Raw genomic sequence first — 19,346 nt, 5'->3', positions numbered from 1 at the left:
TGCATTTTCCTTATTGTTTGTCTTGCTGAAATCCGTATTAACATCATTTGTGTGTGTTCTAAGTACCCATCTCTTTTTTTGCATACCCCCTTAGCCTTTCTGAAGCCATAATCCTGGTGAAGAGTGTGGAAGGTAGAACCAGTGATTACATTTCTGCCTCTCATTTTCCTAAGCTTACCTAGAGCATGCTGACCTGCTTTCCAGGGCCATGCCCTTCATATTCATCACTTTGCAGTATGCTTTTCTCTATTTGGTCATCACAAAAACCTTCTACAGCCCTTACATATAAAACAGGCTAATGCAAATTAATTATAATGTGATAGCTAAGGGTTAGTCATAAATGGTATTTTAAATATAAGAGTGTGACTCTTTTAGGAAGGCATTTTAGAATTAATGGGTGTTCTATACCTGGATACCTGAACCCTATAATGCCTGACCACTCATTGTAAGAGTTAGAGTAGTAAATTGATCTAATGACCATCTCTCTGGGGATTTCTGAGGTTACTGGGTATAGGAAGAGACTTTCAGGTAGAATTACTCTTCTTTTTTTTTTTTTTAAGATTTTATTTATTTATTTATTTGAGACAGAGAGTGAGAGAGAGCACAAACAGGGGGAGGGTGGGCAGAGGGAGAGGGAAAAGTGGACACCATGCTAAGCAGGGAGCCCACTGGAGCTTGTTCCCGGGACCCTGAGATCATGACCTGAGCCAAAGGCAGATGCTTAACTGACTGAGCCACCCAGGTGCCCGGAATTACTATTCTTTATTGATAAGTTTCTTAAGGACACATGACACATTTTTCCACTTACTGGGTGTCAGATCCCTTAGAAATGGGTCTTGCACTGTTTGTACAGTGGAAGTTTAATGAATGAATATTGCCTTTGTGAGCTTATTGATGTAAGCACTGGAGTTTGCTACAGGTAAAGACAAGAAATGGAATCTCTGATATAAACTATGCTTGGCTATTGCTCTCCTGGACAGGTCATTACACTGGTAGGACCTCAAATTGTGTCCTAGCTTCAGAGCTTTTTCTGACTGTAATCTTGGATGGATCATTTCACCTGTTTGAGTCTAAGTGCCTTTATTTATAAAATGGGAATAATAGTGTAACCAATATTTCACTAGATGTTTTAAGGATCAAATTCAGTAACTATATATGAAAGAGTCATGTAAATTGTAGAGTAAAAAACAAATATAACCAGGTAGTATTAATTTGCAGAGAGATAATTGTGAGATAAAAGTTGGAGAAAGAACGTCTTGGTCAACATGTACCTAAATATTTACAAATTCTTCAGATTCACTGCCTTGTATTTCAAGGTAGTCTGTTTTTCCATCTTGTTTTTACCCTGAATTGAATTCATCGTCATTAAGCATCTCAGTGTGTATATACTTCCATTCTGTTTTTGTGACCAAAACTACACTTTACAAACAAACATGATGGAGTTCAAAGGAAGGAGAAAGTAAAACACAAAGTTCCATCTCTCTTCATGAAAAATGTCAATCTCATGTCCATCTATTCAAAGTCCATAGATGTAACTATTTCTCTCTTGAGGCCCAGAGATAAATACACTTTAAACTAAGATGAAAAATGATTATGAAGAAAAAGTTTTAAAAACCACAAAGAAAGGAAAAAATACATACAAATAAAATAATACATCATGAAGAAAATTAAATGAAAAAATTCCATTACCTTGTTACACAAAAGCATCTAATTCTAGCATATTTATTCATTTTTTTCTTTCTATAATTGACAAGCTTTGGCTATCTCAGGGTTCATACACTGGAAAGAATGGTCTAAGTTTTCATGGTAAAGAATGCACATGCAACCTAGGAATCATAAGACTATTGTATATATTGGAGGACTCTTTATGTCTTATTAGACAAACCAGACAGCTATTTATAGATGTATTATTTACTTGTTATCAATAATAATTACATATTTATTTTCTGATGTATATCAGGCATTACTTGTGTATATAACACTACAATAACAGATTACATAAAGAAACATTTAATTTGTCATTTGGCTCTTGTCTCTACAACTGGGCCAATTCACTGGACAAATTGTTGAGGAAACAATACATGAACAGAATGAATTTTGGCTGAATTTTTCATCGAACACAGACATAACTAGCCAAGTTCATGAAAATGTTAAAGTACAACCTCATATAAACACTTACCTTTTTTGAATTTTCATTTTATCTGATAAATGAGAGTAATAAGAGACAACTTGCAGATTGATACATTTAGTTCATCAGGTACTGAGACATTAATGGCACAGGATCATGATTAGAGTTGTTAAGAATTAAGTGAGATTCTATTTTGCATCTGTTAGCACCGTGGCACCATTTAGTGGCTGTATGTTATATGTTCATTCTATTTTCTGCCATGAAACTCACCCAGCTGACTGTTCCTTTCCCCTCAAAATAACCACTAACAAAACAATCATTGGGCATCAATTATGTGGAACCATTTTGGTTTGCTAATTAAATGGGCCAGGCCTCTAACAATATAGATAAACTGTGTTATGGGTAAATACACAGCTAGCGTTCTGACTTTGAATGCTGGACAAGGACCTACGAAGGTCACCGCTACCCCAGCTAGGGAACACATGCAAAAAAGAATATTCTAGGAAAATTTTCTTTATTGTTTCAGTCCAAAATCTTCATCTAATCCAATCTGAGCTTGACTATGGCAAAACTCAAAAGCCTCTATTTAGGACTAGAAATTCTGTGTTCCTTTTTTGGAATATTCTTGGTATTTAATTTAATTTAATTTAATTTTAAATTTTGGCCTCTGGAGAGCAGGAGGTGAGTAGGAACCTCTGCCACTGGTAGCCTCCCTCCAACTACCTTCACAGGAAAGGGGAAAATGTGAAGAAATCAAATAGTTCCCAGAAAGGAGAGTTGTGTTTACATGTTGCACTATTTAGAATCTCTTTATTTCTCCCATGCATGCAAAACAAACAACAACAACAACAGATTTCAACAACATATTCTTTTTTAAGATGACCCCATTTTGAATGGAACAGAATAGAGAGCCCAGAAATGGACCCTCAACTCTATGGTCAACTCATCTTTGACAAAGCAGGAAAGAATGTCCAATGGAATAAAGACAGTCTCTTCAACAAATGGTGCTGGGAAAATTGGACAGCCACATGCAGAAGAATGAAACTGGACCATTTCTTTACACCACACACAAAAATAGACTCCAAATGGTTGAAAGACCTAAATGTGAGACAGGAGTCCATCAAAATCTTAAAGGAGAACACAGGCAGCAACCTCTTCGACCTCAGCCGCAGCAACTGCTTCCTAGAAACATTGCCAAAGGCAAGGGAAGCAAGGGAAAAAATGAACTATTGGGACTTCATCAAGATAAAAAGCTTTTGCACAGCAAAAGAAACAGTCAACAAAACCAAAAGACAACCGACAGAATGGGAGAAGATATTTGCAAATGACATATCAGATAAAGGGCTAGTATCCAAAATCTATAAAGAACTTAGCAAACTCAACACCCAAAGAACAAATGATCCAATCAAGAAATGGGCAGAAGACATGAACTGACAGTTTTCCAAAGAGGACATCCAAATGGCCAACAGACACATGAAAAAGTGCTCAACATCGCTCGGCATCAGGGAAATCCAAATCAAAACCTCAATGAGATACCACCTTACACCAGTCAGAATGGCTAAAATTAACAAGTCAGGAAATGACAGATGTTGGTGGGGATGCGGAGAAAGGGGAACCCTCCTACACTGTTGGTGGGAATGCAAGCTGGTGCAACCATTCTGGAAAACAGTATGGAGGTTCCTCAAAAAGTTGAAAATAGAGCTACCATATGATCCAGCAATTGCACTACTGGGTATTTACCCCAAAGATACAAATGTAGGGATCCGAAGGGGTACATGCACCCCAATGTTTATAGCAACAATGTCCACAATGGCCAAACTGTGGAAAGAGCCAAGATGTCCATTGACAGATGAATGGCTAAAGAAGATGTGGTATATATACACAATGGAATATTATGCAGCCATCAAAAGGAATGAGATCTTGCCATTTGCAACGACGTGGATGGAACTGGAGGGTGTTATGCTGAGTGAAATAAGTCAATCAGAGAAAGACATGTATCATATGACCTCACTGATATGAGGAATTCTTAATCTCAGGAAACAAACTGAGGGTTGCTGGAGTGGGGGGTGGGGTGGGAGGGATGGGGTGGCTGGGTGATAGACATTGGGGAGGGATGTGCTATGGTGAGTGCTGTGAATTTTGTAAGACTGTTGAATCACAGATCTGTACCTCTGAAACAAATAACGCAGTCTATGTTAAGAAAGAAAAAAGAAGAAAGCAGGAGGGGAAGAATGAAGGGGGGGAAATCGGAGGGGGAGACTAACCATGAGAGACGATGGACTCTGAAAAACAAACTGAGGGTTCTAGAGGGGAGGGGGGTGGGAGGATGGGTTAGCCTGGTGATGGGTATTAAAGAGGGCACGTTCTGCATTGAGCACTGGGTGTTATGCACAAACAATGAATCATGGAACACTACATCAAAAACTAATGATGTAATGTATGGTGATCAACATAACAATAAAAAATTAAAAAAAAAAAAAGATGACCCCATTTTGTGATCTTGAACTTACATTTTGTCCTTACCAGCATTCCCTCTCCTTGGGGCAAAGTATGTCCATGCTAGGGAAGAGGTGAAGAATAGAGGTTTTAATGCCTAATGGAGGATAGGGACTTTTTATTTGGAAAATGGAGCCCCAAGTATGTAAAAAGATGATTGAAATGAACAAAAGTGAACTGAAATTTCATTTGGTTTTGACATAGTTTATGCAGAGTTTGTGGTTACCAGTGTCCTAGAGAATGAGTGGAAAAGTACACAAATGATTATGCCTACAAAACTGAGAGTCTAATCTGTGGGCAGGTGAGTAAATGAAATTCTCTGTGCCTGGAAGCATGTGTACACATTGTGTATGGCAGGAGGGAAGGGGGCTGGTGGGAGGGGGCTCATTTGCAGGCCAAACTGTGTGGGCAGAAACATTTTGAGGAAACTCCCATAACATTCACCAGCTGCAGAACATTCTGTGTGTTCATGAAGGGCCAAATTTACACTCTGTTAAAATAAACTTAACAGAATCAACATGAGATAGTTTTCAAATGAAGCCCCCTCTCATATCAACAATCCATAAATCTAAACCAGTGTAAGTGCAAAGAAAGGGGGAAAATGTTTTAGTTGGTAACAACCAGATAAATCAGGCCTGGAAATTGTAGTAGCCAGTGCATTAAACAAGAAAGATTTACAAGAGATCAGAAAATGCATTTAGTTTTGTTCTCCACTCTTCTTTTAAATTTTATTCAGTGGGAAAGATCCTTCCCTTGCTCTTATATAGAAATGTAGGCAAAACTTAGGAAAAAAACTCCAGGATTTTTCCAGTAACTCTTAGATAATAGAAGTCCCATGGTCACTATAAATTGCAATTGTCATCTCATGTTAGCAACTGAAAATGGTCTTTTCCAAATAATAATTTCCAAATAATAATCACAGCACAGAACTTGTTAGATGATCTAGCTTCCTCCTAGTGATTTCTCCTTCCCAGTTAGTTAGCCTGGTCCCTCTTTCCTCTTGTTCACCACCTGAGTTTAGGATGGTGGTCATTGGGGTTTATGGCTCTTGATGGAAGGCTTTGGATGAGACCTAGCTTTTTAGAGAATTATCTTGAGAATTAAGAGGTAAATACTAAATGGGAAGATGGAAAAGGTAGGCACTAGAAGGAAACAGAGGTCCCAAGATCAAGATCCTTTTTATGACTACTACAACCCTATGTTCTTTCATGGTATTCCATAAATGATCTCCGGGTATCAGAAACATTTGACCTATGGACAGATGGATGTACAGTTATTTGTCAGATGCACCCCTAAAATCAGCTGATAACCTCACCTTCTCAGGTTTAGTTCCTTCTGTTCTCCAACTGCAATTACACATACTAAGCTCTCCCAGGATCACACTAATGCCCCCTCAACAAAGCATAGGGTTAGGAGATTCCACACTCCCTTTGATTAAGATGTGAGTGTAAGATTCAGACCGACTCTCTCCCTAAATAATAATAAATCCTCCTTATAAATATTTCTCTCCTTGTATATCTTCCTTAGGGGTCAGTTACCTAGCTGGTCCTCACTCAAGGCAAGTATCACCCAATGATTGCCCTCATGCCTTGCCTGAGCTAAGTTACATTATCTAAGTGCTAATTTAATATTGCCCAGTCCCTAGATGTGCTTTGGCTGTGATAAACCTCCTTAGTGTGGGTGGGGGGCAAGTTGGATTTAATTCAGTCTGCCTCATCCCTCTAAAATACAGCAAAGCAAAACTGTCTCAGACTCAATAATTCCTTATAGTTTACATCCAATTGAAATGACTTATGTTTCCTTTTCTCAATGGCAGAGTAAACTAATGACCCTCCTTTCCCAAGACAAATGCTGCCACTAATGAGGTCAGGTGGGCCTCAGATTTGTTTCTAGACACCAAAAAGCCTAACTTCATTGGTTTTTCTAGTTTTCCTCACAGAGAAATATGCTTAGTACTCATTATAACAGAGGCAGCACTGGAGGTCCCAGAAATCACTTAGAGCATTTACCTCCCTGCCAGCCCTGAATTTACCTTTGGAAGGACTTTTTACCAATCGTATGACTGTTCAGGGAGTGCTTTGTTGACAGATTTTCTGAAAAATCTCTCCTGAGGCCCTCTAGAGACATTTCCTAGTATTTATTAATGCTTTGCCAAGTTAGAGTGTTTGAATTTCCTCTAACTAGATTAGTATCAGATTTTTCAAGTTACTATCTATAATGTTGCTAAAGGAAGGGAAGGGACCAAAAGGAAATGAGGCATTGATGTCATGTGATTGGGCACCTGCCACTCTGTTGAAATATTCTCAGATGTGTACATTCATTGTACACCTGCATTTTATGATAGAACATGAAACCGCAGCTCATAGCATCTATGTGGGTCCATAGGGTCTATGCTTATTATCTATTTTATATTATTTCAGCACTCTGTCATGCAATTACTCTCTATTTAAGCTTTTAGTTTCCTCCTTTTAGAAAGGTCACATGCAACAGAGGAAACATTTGCTTAAAATAAACCATCTTTGACTGCTTCCTCTTCTGGCAATGTCAAGTGATAATATCTCTGAGCTTCGATTTCCTCATCTGTAAAATGGGAATAATTTTAACTGCCCCACATAATTGGGAGTGTTAAATCACAAAAATATGTTAAGTCCCTGGCTGGGAGGGTTCTCAATAAATATTTATTCAACATATGGTAGATAAAATTATGACCCATTCTGGAAAGCATCTGTGAGGTTAGGGAGTCTGGGTCCCGTGTCCTGTTCATCACTACTGTCTCCGGGCTTGTGGAGATGCTCACAGAAGTGGCATAGCTTGTCAAGGTCATGCAGTGAAATCTGGATAGATGAAAACCCTACCCCACTTCTTGCCCATGCTCACTGCATTCACTGTTCCTTCTATCATAACTTGATATCCTTTGCTAAACATCGTGGTTCTAAACCGAAGTACTTTTCACGTCATCCTACTAATTAATAGGGGATCCTGTGGGAGATGTTCCAAATAATTTAATGCCCTTAAAACCTATTGTGAAATAAATTTTGTGTATAAATTGCTGAAGGGAAAAAAATCCTATCATTTCAAAGTTCTATAACTGCCACTAATGCAAATAGTATTCACATGTACATATACTCATTTTCAAAGCTAATCAGTTAGATGAGATTTTAGAGAAGCTAACCTATTTTTCTACTTAATAAGGCACAGAAACTTCAAATTAGAAATGATGTCATTCTTTTTTACTATGGGAGCCTGAGAGTCCCAAATGATTATTAGACAAATATGTTTCTCAGAGGAGTCATGCTGGAGATTTGAGCATTCTACTGACATGAAATAATTATCTCTCACCCTTTGGGAGCCCTCACATGCAGAGTTTAAAAGAGGAATGAAATGCCTGTAAGATGATTAGTACAATGGTAATGCTGTTTTTAATACTTCTCAAGCCAAGAAACTTGTAATAGACATCATTGAAAAGAGGAAAAATGATATAAAGTTAAAACAAAAATGTCAAAATGGAATATTTCTTTGAGAATTTTTTTTGAAATATTCTACTTGGACTTTTTTCTTGGGTTATGGTAAACATATTCTGTTTTCATGTAGTAAGAGTAACATTTGTGTATCACTTGACTCATGCGGCCAGAAATGTTTTCCATACATGACTTCAGTTTTTTTTTTTTTTATACTTAACTAGTTTAAGCAAAGCTGAGTAAGTTTAATTACACTCTTTTTAAAGATAACACAGGTGAAGCTTAAGGTGATGAAGTAACTTTGGAATTCATCAAAGAAGTGAATAGAAAGGGCTTGGAAAAAAGAGAAGTCACATGTTCCTTAGAGACTGGGGAGAAATGGTTTCTAGATGGTTACCTATGTGATTTGGATCCGGAAGCCGATGATATTTGCATCCGACATAATCTGTGACACTGAAGGCAAAGCCATCTTTGGAGAAAGAATGGAACAATATAGGTTGGGACATGAGGAGAATAGTAAGTGGTGGCAGAGGGCAGAGTCACCAAGCCCTAATTCAGAGCCTCCACGATAAGGACAGGGCTGCAGGCTCAGACAGGAATAAAACCATCTCTGGACAGTTACCTCTGAAGGTCAATTACTGCTTCAAAATAGCATTCTCAGTTCCTCCTTCTCTTCCCTAAAATCTGAGAACTAGAATATCAGTGCGGTTAATGTTATACTTTTCAATATAATATTTTGGACCCTAAGAGTTACAACTGAGCACAAAAAACACAGCAGGATTGAAAGAAGTAACTACCTCCTCACCAAATGGAGTATAAATTCTTGAGGACCTCATTAGCAACATCTGTGCTGTCATCCTTGGGTCAGCAGCTGTGACGGCACTGCGTGTTGTCATCTATTTCTCACCCTGCAAAGAATCCACTGAGTGTCTCAGTCTTGGATACTCCGAATGGTCTGCCCTTGCATTCCAAGCCTGGACCCCCACTTCTCTATGCCTTAATTCAACTGGTTCAAAGGTCATAGACGGAGGAAATTCAAGATTTGTAGAATTGGGGATGAGACAAGGTGAAGAGATAAGATGAAGTGGGATGAGAAGAATTATTCAGGGAGGTGCAGAGTCAGAACATTGCACCTCAAAGTCCCTAAGGGGTAGCATGTACCCCCTATACATATGATTCATGGATTCCAATGGGCCAAATAGTAGTTTAAGATGGAAACTTCCTTCCACTTACAATGCTCCTCAAGGCAGGATTTTGTTGTGAAAGTTACGTAGGCACTGGAACTAGACAGTTGCGACTCTCACCTACAAGATCCACAAAGGATTGCTGTACCAGCTAATACTGACAGAAAATTCAACTTTAGATTGTTTTTTTTTTTAAATTTTATTTATTTATTTGAGAGAGAGAATGAGATAGAGAGCATGAGAAGGGGGAGGGTCAGAGGGAGAAGCAGACTCCCTGCTGAGCAGGGAGCCCGATGCGGGACTCGATCCCGGGACTCCAGGATCATGACCTGAGCCGAAGGCAGTGGCTTAACCAACTGAGCCACCCAGGCACCCCAACTTTAGATTATTTGTACAGTGAAGGAGATGAACTGAGTATTTTAGATGGAAGTCCAGGGCCTGGTTGTGTTTCATGGTTGATTTGATTCAATAGCTCAACAACAGTATCAGGACCCAATTTCCATCCCATCTCTCAACGAAAGACACTAGATGGCTGACTACCATTCCCACACTGCATGCTTCCTTAGCCCTGTCCAGATTGTTGACTTCAGCCAATCAGCACATTCCACTGCTCTGGACACCATCATTGTTTCAGAAAAGAATATAAATTCTGTGCTTGTTAACTAGGGTAAGTTTTAGATTTAGATTCTGGGACTGGAACCACCTTTATTGAATGAACCACTTAGTTGTGACTACCTCTGTGAAGGCACCTTAGAAGGGGTCATTGAGAATGGCAAGCTTTGCAAGGCTTGGTAGACAGGTTACATGGTAGTCTGCAAGCTTTGAGTTCTTCATGTGTACATTATGGAAAATGTCAGGGCTGATAGGAATGTTGCATTTCATAAACATCCGAAAATCTCCTAGTGTAGCGCTTGGCATGCAGTATGTTGGCTTATTTTTCTCTCCCTCTTGTAAAGCAATAATGCCCTGAATAATGAAGCACAGATACAGAATTGGGTAAACTAGTTTGCAAAGTACTTTCCAGCTCTCATATTTTATACTTCCATGATAATTTGTGTCACTTTGTTTGCATTTTATTACCTTAAAAATTCCAAGGACTTTAGGGCAACATTCAACCACTGATAGACCTTTGTTTTTTTCTTCTTCCCCTTGTTCTTTTACTTTACCCATTTTTATTATAAAATATAACAGAGGCACCTGGGTGGCTCAGTTGGTTAAGAGTCTGCCTTCAGCTCAGGTCATGATCCCAGAGTCCTGGGATCCAGCTTCCCTGCTCAGCGGGGGGGAGGGGCTGTTCTCCCCCTCCCTCTGGCCCTCCCCCCTGCTGATGCTCACTCTCTCTCTTTCTCTCTTTCACGCACTTGTTCTCCCTTTCTCTCTCCAATAAATAAATAAAATCTTTTTTTTTTTTTTTTTTTAGATTTTATTTATTTATCAGAGAGAGAGAGAGACAGAGGCAGGCAGAGGGAGAAGCAGGCTCCTTGCCGAGCAGGGAGCCCGATGTGGGACTCAATCCCAGGACCCTGGGATCATGACCTGAGCCGAAGGCAGACGCTTAACGACTGAGCCACCCAGGCGTCCCAATAAATAAAATCTTTTAAAAAATATAACATCCATCACACAATCCTTGCTCCATTTTTAAATGTTAAGCCTTAACATGATCTGTGGGAGTAGTAGAAACAATTTCTTTTAAAGTTAAATTTTGTACTTGTGAGTAAAGTGGAGTTCAATGCAATGTTTGCACCCGTTTATTTTGTTGGTTATGAGAGCCATTTGTCATTTGTCATGAAGCTGGATACAACTGTGAGAAATGGAAAAAAGAGGCAATGAAGCCAAGCGACATTCTATGAGAATGTTGGAGAAATTCTTAACCTCCTAGTTCCTCCATTTTCTGACCGGCAAAATTGAGAGAAAGAAAGAAGGAAAGGAAGGAGGGAAGGAAGGAAGGAAGGAAGGAAGGAAGGAAGGAAGGAAGGAAGGAAGGAAGGAAGGAAGGAAGGAAGGAAGGAAAACATGAATTATGAGGATTAAATAAGGAACATGAAGGCTGAAGCAATTTCTGCCAAGATGGTATGATAAATAAATGATCCTTATAATCATAATCTCTAAAATTAACAAATTTGCTTTTAAAGGTGCTTTTAAGTATGTGTTTAATAAAATGAATTGATGCTGTTAGAAGTCAGAATATAGGCTGCCCTTAGAAAAACAGTGACTGTTTATCAGTCAGGTTCTCCAGAGAAACAGATCCAGTAGGAAATGTATATGCATAATGTATATAGTATATGTGTGTTTACACACACACACACACACACACAAAGAGATTTAATTGAAGAATTGGCTTACACAGTTGTGTGAGCTGGTAAGGCTAACATCTGTTGGACAGGCTAGCAGGCTAGAAATTCCTGGGCAGGACCCCATGCTACAGTCTTGAGGCAGATAAAATCTCAGTTTTAAAGGACTTTCAGATGACTGGGTGGGACCTACTCACATCATTGAGAATAATTTCCTTTATGTAAAGTCAAGTGATTGTAGATGTTAACTAGTTCTATGAAGCACCCTTACAACACCTAAACCAGCACTTGATTGAATAGCTTAGCCACATGAACACATAAAACCATCACAGACTGGAAAGAAACATGAAGGGAACTTCTAGAGCAGTACCCTGTTTCTTGATTTCGGTGCTTGAATTTGGGAAATTCTTCCTGCAGTACATTTATGATATGTGTATTTCTCTCTCTCTCTCTCTCTATATATATATATACACACACACACACATATATAATACTTTAATAAAAGCTTTTAAATTTTATTTATTTCTATTTTCTCTACAACCCAAATCAGAGAGAGCAAGGGATTTCTTCTCATGCAGATTTATCTGGTGGCTGCTTTTGGGACTGAATAAAGGAGAATTCTGTGATTGCATCTGGTCTTGGTGGGTGTGATTATTGTGATCAGTTGGTGATAGCTACAATAAACAGGGACAACATGTCACTCCTGTGTTGACCATCTTTCTGGTTATTACAGTTTTAAAGTATGTGGACTCTATGAAGTCCTAAAATACTTAATACTATGAATATGTTATGTATTGTTAAAATAATGCTATTGCTAAAATGGTCTTTGTATAAGTGGTTAATTTAACAACATTTATTCAGTTATAAGAGCCCTTAATATGACTTTCTTGTCTTCATTCATTTATCTTCACATCTGCTTTTTCTCTTGTTCTTTTTTTTAGTTACAAATGATGAATAAAGTACATATGACAAGATATAGTTGGAAAATAGCACCGTGTAAACACTACTTGGACTGGCAGTTAGGAGACTTGAAATCTAGTATATATTCTGATGAAAGTTGCATGGTTTTCTGCATCCTGATTTCCTCTCAGTCTTACTTGATGAACCACTCATGAGGGCCTGGACTCTTACATTTCTCATTGACAAAGGAAATAAAAAGTATGAGATCACTGTTCTCCATTCATCCTTCATAGTTGGCCCTATATTGCCAAAGATCAGGTTGAAATCGAAAGAAATTTCCAGGTACCTCTCTCCCATCTGACTCTTTACACCTGACACAGGCTACATTTTTGTTAACCAGGTTCCCTCATGGTTTAAATTATAATGGCTGCTGGCAATGATTATACTGAAGAAGGTGGCATGGAAAGGACCTGCTTTCTGGTCATGCCAGGTTGTTAATACTTACAGTATACAAATGTCATGGTTATCTGTGAGTGATTCTTTTCTCTGTATGGACTCTAAACAGAAAAGCCTTTTTTTTTTTTATAATGCCAGATAACCCCTTCATAAACAAATGATCAGGCCATGTTTCTCTCTGGCATTGGGTGGAAGGGTTAGGACTAGGGTGAGCGAGTGAGGCACTTGCCGCACGTACAGAATTTTAGGGGGCTCCAAAAACTTAATAGTCAAGATCAATATTACATTAAAATAGTATTGATCTTGATTAATGAGTTGTTTTTGGCTTCCCTTAACTACTGTCCCAAAGCAAGTTGAGTAGAACACAACTGATGTCTTTAGGGCCCTTTCTTTACCTTTCTGTTTCCTAAACCCACGTGGTTTGGAGTTTATACTTTCTCTTGAATATGTAGTTTCTCTTCCTTAGGTATTTCCATTTTAAATGTATCCAAGCTTAGAAATACCCAGGGGAAAACAGCAGGCAAGGTTTTAAGGTGAACAGTGTAATTCAATAGATAAAATGAGCCAAATGGGCAAAAGAAAATACAAAGGGAACATGGAGGCAAAAACTATATAGAAATATTTTCTGATTAAACGGTGGGTGTTCAATTCTTATTATGAAATTTAAGATTTATAAATTTCAGAAAATTGTGAAGAGTAGGAATATTACCTTCCAACCATCTTTACTGCCAACAAATATGTTGATGAGTATCTTCGCATTCTCTCTCTCTCCCCACCTCTGTACATCTAATATCTATCATCCATCTATCTATCATCTATCACTTATCATTTATCATCTATCTATGTGTGCAAATATATATAGTCAAAAATTATATCTATATTTATATACCATTTTGTATACTTCCTTTTCCACTTAAAATTTTATAAGCATTGTCCTATGTCAACTCAAGTGTACATTTATAAATATTTGTGTTACAAGGCACTCTATTTATATACTAAATTTCAGTTAAATATTTACCTCTTGCTATACATTTAACTCTATTCAATTTTTTTTTTTGCTATCGTAAATATTTATAAACATAAGTCTTCAATCATTGTCTAAGGAGACATTCTTTGAAGTTAAACCATAAAGTCAAATGCTATAGGCTTTTAGGTAGTTAATGAGGCAGACTGCCAAATTGTTTCCCAAAAAGTCTTTTTATAGAATTATTGACAACATTCCATCTTTTTTCATTATTTTTAATGCTTAAAAAGTCCTTTCCAAATCTGAGATACATTATTCAGATATGTTTCCTTTTTCGAATTTGTTTTTCATTGTTCGACTTTTGACATTTAACAGTGTAATCCATTGGGGTTTAATTTCGAAGTAAAGAGTGAGTGTTGCAGTTGCACTTTGGGATCTAATTTAATGTAGAGAAAGCAGAGGTCTTGGTCTGTGTGGTACAAAACTTCCATGTATAATTCTGGATTTTGGGTTATTCTTTTTTTCTCATGGATATGATTCTCCTTGCTCTGTTTAGCAAAGTTTATTTTGTATTAAATTAGACTAATATAAATCATATCACTCATGCTTGCCTTTGGCTTGTTTTCATTTAATGTATCTGTGCCCATCTTTTAGTTTTACCTTTCAGAGTCACTTTATTTTTAGCTCTGCCTTCTATAAATAGCAGGTAGTTAAGAAATGTTTCTTTAACAGAATATTTAACCTATTTACATTTATTTTAAGTAATACTTATTTTTCTTGCTGTCTTATGTTTACATTTGATTTTTATTTTGTCTAATGCTTTATGGGTTTCATTTTTTTTCTCAAATGATTTTATTTTTTTAGTTTTTAAAATTTTATAAATGGTTTTATTTAAATTTTCAAAATGTATTACTGAATCTATATGTATTTGTTTATTGTCATCAAGAATAAATGAGTTTTGAGATGCCTGGGTGGCTCAGTGGGTTAAGCGTCTGCCTTGGGCTCAGGTCATGATCACAGGGTCCCGAGATCAAGTTCTGCATTGGGTTCCCTGCTCAGCAGGGACCCTGCTTCTTCCTCTGCCTGCAGCTCCCCCTGCTTGTGCTCTCTCTCTCTCTCTCTGACAAATAAATAAATAAATAAAATCTTTTAAAAAAAGAATAAATGAGTTTTTAGAATTTTTCTTTCAGCTAATATGAATTAATAGTTACTCTCTTTGTTGTAACAATAAAAGAAAAAAAGAACTGAACAAAATATATAAAAAAATAGTTTCCAAGACAGTGAGTATATGATAACAAAGGACAGTGACCCCAGAAGGAGATATGGGAATCAGACAATATTAGCCCTCTGATTGACCCAGCATCGTGCCTTGAGAGTTTCCAGGCTGTGGGGCAAGGAGGGAAAGCCTAGGCAGAGTCCAGTAGACTTCACTTGTTGAGCAGACAGAGTTGGGAATTTGGGGAGACGAGGCAACTAGAATTCAAAGGATAAACTACAGGGTAGGAGAGAGTTGCATGGAGTGAGATCTGAAAAGAGACCCCTCAAGTATTCTGTAGACCACTGATTAGTGCATGTGAGGAAAACTTCTGAAGGCTGTGGAAATATTCACTCTAAAGGGAAAAAGAAAGCAATACATTATTATTAACTATAGTTACCATGCTGTACATTAGATTTCCAGAACTTATTCATCTTATAACTGAAAGTTTGTCCTTTGACCAACATCTCCCCATTTCTACAACCCCCGTTCCCTGGTAACCACCATTCTACTCAGTTCCCATGAGTTCAACATTTTTAGATTTCACATACAAGTGAGATCATGCATTATTTGTCTTTCTGTGTTTGGTTTATTTCACTTAGCATAATGCCTTCTAGGTTCATTCATATTATCACAAAGACAGGATTTCCTCCTTTTTTAAGGCTCAATATTATCCACTGTATATATACATACCAAATTTTTAAAAGATTTTTATTTATTTATTTATTTATTTATTTGAAAAGCGAGAGAGAGAGAGCGTGCAAATGCACAAGCAGGGGGAGCAGCAGAAGGAGAGGGAGAAGCAGGCTCTCTGCTGAGCAGGGAGCCTGACACAGGACTCGATCCCAGGACCCTGGGATCAGGACCTCAGCCAAAGGCAGACGCTTAACTGATTGAGCTACTAAGGTGCCCTTATACCAAATGTTTTTATACATTCATCCATCAATGGACATTTAAGTTGTTTTCATATCTTGGCTATTGTGAATAATGCTGCAATCAACATAGGTGGGCATATATCTCTTTGGGATAGTGATTTTATTTCTTTTGGATATATACTCAGAAGTGGAATTGCTGGATCATATGGTTGCTTTATTTTTAATTTCCTGAGGAGCCACCGTTCTTTTTTCTATAATGACTGTACCAATTTATATTCTCACCAACAGTGTATTAGGGTTCCCATAACCTTGCCAATATATGTTATCTATACATCCTTACCAACACTTGTTAGCTATAACAAGTTGGCTATAATTACTAATAATGTATTGTATGCTTGAAATTTTCTAAGAGAATAGATCTTAAATATCCTCACCACACACATGCACACACACATAGTTACAAAGGTAACTATGTGAGATGATGGATATATTAATTAGCTTGAATGTGGTAATAATTTCACAGTGTATATGTATATCAAAACATCACATTGTACACCTTAAGTATATACAATTTTTATTTGTTAATTATACCTTAATGAAGCTGGAAAAAAATAAATCCAGTTTTGTCACACCAAAAAACAAACAAATAAACATAAAGAATAGAAGAAACAGTTCTTGATGCTCACTCTAGGCTAGGAACAGTGCCAATTTTTCTATTAGCCAAACTGGAAAAACTCATAATTCATTTAAATGTTGGGTAGAGTACTCAGAAGTGTCTTGCCTCCACAGAGGGGGGAAATTAGCCCTAGACTAACTGCTTTTCTGGTCCCATCTAACAATCTTAAAAGCAAGATTGAAAGGTTCAAACTATATCCAAGTTATTAAACTTTGTCCCAGAACAAAGCTCAAGAATATTTATGAGAATACAAAAATATCCATCATCCAACAAGGCCATAGCCAATAAAAATTATTTGGCATCCAATAAGAAGATACCAAGTTTACAAACAAATAGATGTCATTGTCTATAATGTGGAAAAACATACACTGATTCAAATTTAACCAGAACTGACACAGATGTTAGACCTAGTAGAAAAGGGCATCGAAATAGTTACTTCATTATCTACACTCAACAAATTAAGTAGAGATACAGAAGATATTGAGAAGATATTAAAAAGATTTATGTAGACAATATAAAGTACTCTCTAAACTTAATAAAAGGACAACAAAAAATATGGGAAAAGTATTCCAATATTTTGAAAATATTTTGAAAATATTTCACTTATTCAAAATGATATGTCCATGACAAAAATATCACATTGAAAGATACTCAGTGTCATTAATCAATGAAAATTAAATGGAAACTACACTATTTCACTACCCACCTATTAGAATGACTAAAATTAAAATGAAAGACCTCCTTGACGAGCATGTGGAGGGACTGGAACTCTCATATACTGCTGAAAAGAATGTTAAATGGTACAACCAATTTAGAAAACAATTTGGAAGTTTCTAATAAAGTTAAACATACCTACCATATGGTCAGCCTTTCTGTGTCTTGGTATTTATGCAAGAAAAATAAAAGCAAATATCTACATAAAGATTTGTATGGGGTGCCTGGGTGGCTCAGTCAGTTGAACATCTGACTCTTGATTTCAGCTCAGGTGATGATCTCAGGGTTGTGAGACTGAGCCCCATGATGGGCTCTGTGCTTAGTGTGGAGCCTGCTTGAGGATTCTCTCTCTCTCCCTCTCCCTCTGCTCCTCGCCCCCACTTGTGCTCTCTCTCTCATTCTCTCTCTCCCTCTGAAATAAAATAATCTTTTTTTAAAAAAGATTTGTATAACAATGTTTATAGTAGCTTTGCTTGTAAAATCAAAAACTGAGAAACAACCCAAATGTTTATCAACAGGTAAATGGGTACATAAATTGTGGTATATTCATACAATAGAGTACGACTAAGCAAAAACGAACTATTAATGCACGCTACAGCATGAATGAATCTCAAAAACAATATATATGGTATGATTCTATTTATGTAAAAGTCTAAAAAATGTAAACTCATCTATAGTTATAGTTAGCAAGGGGATTGGAGGGGCTGAGGTTAGAATTACAAGTGTACATGAGGAAATTTTCAGGGATGATGGCTCATTATCTCACTTGTGGTTATAGTTTTTTTTTTTTTAAGATTTTATTCATTTATTTGTCAGAGAGAGAGAGAGAGAGAGAGAACGAGTGTAGGGGAGGAGCAGAGGGAAAGGGAGAAGCAGACTCCCCACTGAGCAAGGAGCCTGATGGGAGACTCGATCCCAGGACCCTGGGATCATGACCTGAGCCAAAGGCAGACGCTTAACCATCTGAGCCACTCAGGCGCCCCTGTGGTGATAGTTTCAAAGTCATATTTAAAAGCAAAAACTTGCTAATTTTATTCTTTAAATATGTGCAGTTTACTGCATTTCAATTTTATCTGAATAAAACTATTTTTTTAAACAATAAAATAGTTTTCTTGACATCTCCTATTTAAGATTTAATCAGTAACTTTATTTTAATCCATTAACTTTTAGACTTGACATAATCCAGGATTTTAGATCCAGTTTATTACTATTGAACATTTAGTTTGCATTTAATTTTTAATGCTATTTTGACAAATATTTAGGCTTAATATTTTAACTTCTTACAATGCTTATGATTAAATCTTTATAACTTGTCAATTTTTGAGCATTATTATTATTTACTTGTTGCTTTCTTGGATTATAGCTTTAGACATTCAAATGCATAGGTGATGTATTTTCTGAGACATTCCAAAATCATACATTTATCTTCTATATGAAACATACTTGAGTAAAACATTTGGGGTAACTACACTTGCTTTCAGAATTCTATAATATATCCCCCACGTTTCCTGGTACTGAAAAAGAAAAAAAGTTTAAGGATAATCTGAGTATTGAACCTTTGTAGGCAAAATTTTCCTCAAGTAGATTCATAGAATAACTTTTTCCTTCATTAATAATATTAATCATGAAATGTCTAGATTTGGGCTTCCTTTCAGTTAATTTTGGTGTTAAGCGGGTCCCTTTGATTTTAAGACTTTCCACAGTTAGAGTTCTATTATTTGTCTGTTCGTTTCTTTTATGGTTGATGTCCACTCTATTTGTTATATTCTTTTCTCTAGCAACTATAGTTCTCTATTAGTTAAATCTCTATTTTCTCTTCTCTACTCTGTCATCTTCTCAATACTTTCTTTTATTAATCCTCCTTTGTCCTCAACACCTTGATTTGATTTCCTATAGTATGTTTTCCTTTTTCTATTTCTAACGCAAAATTAAAATCTGTATCAAAAGTA

The sequence above is a fragment of the Halichoerus grypus genome, chromosome 1 (genome assembly GCF_964656455.1).
Source record: "Halichoerus grypus chromosome 1, mHalGry1.hap1.1, whole genome shotgun sequence".
Lineage (NCBI taxonomy): Eukaryota > Metazoa > Chordata > Mammalia > Carnivora > Phocidae > Halichoerus > Halichoerus grypus.
This window is presented reverse-complemented; position numbering follows the sequence as displayed.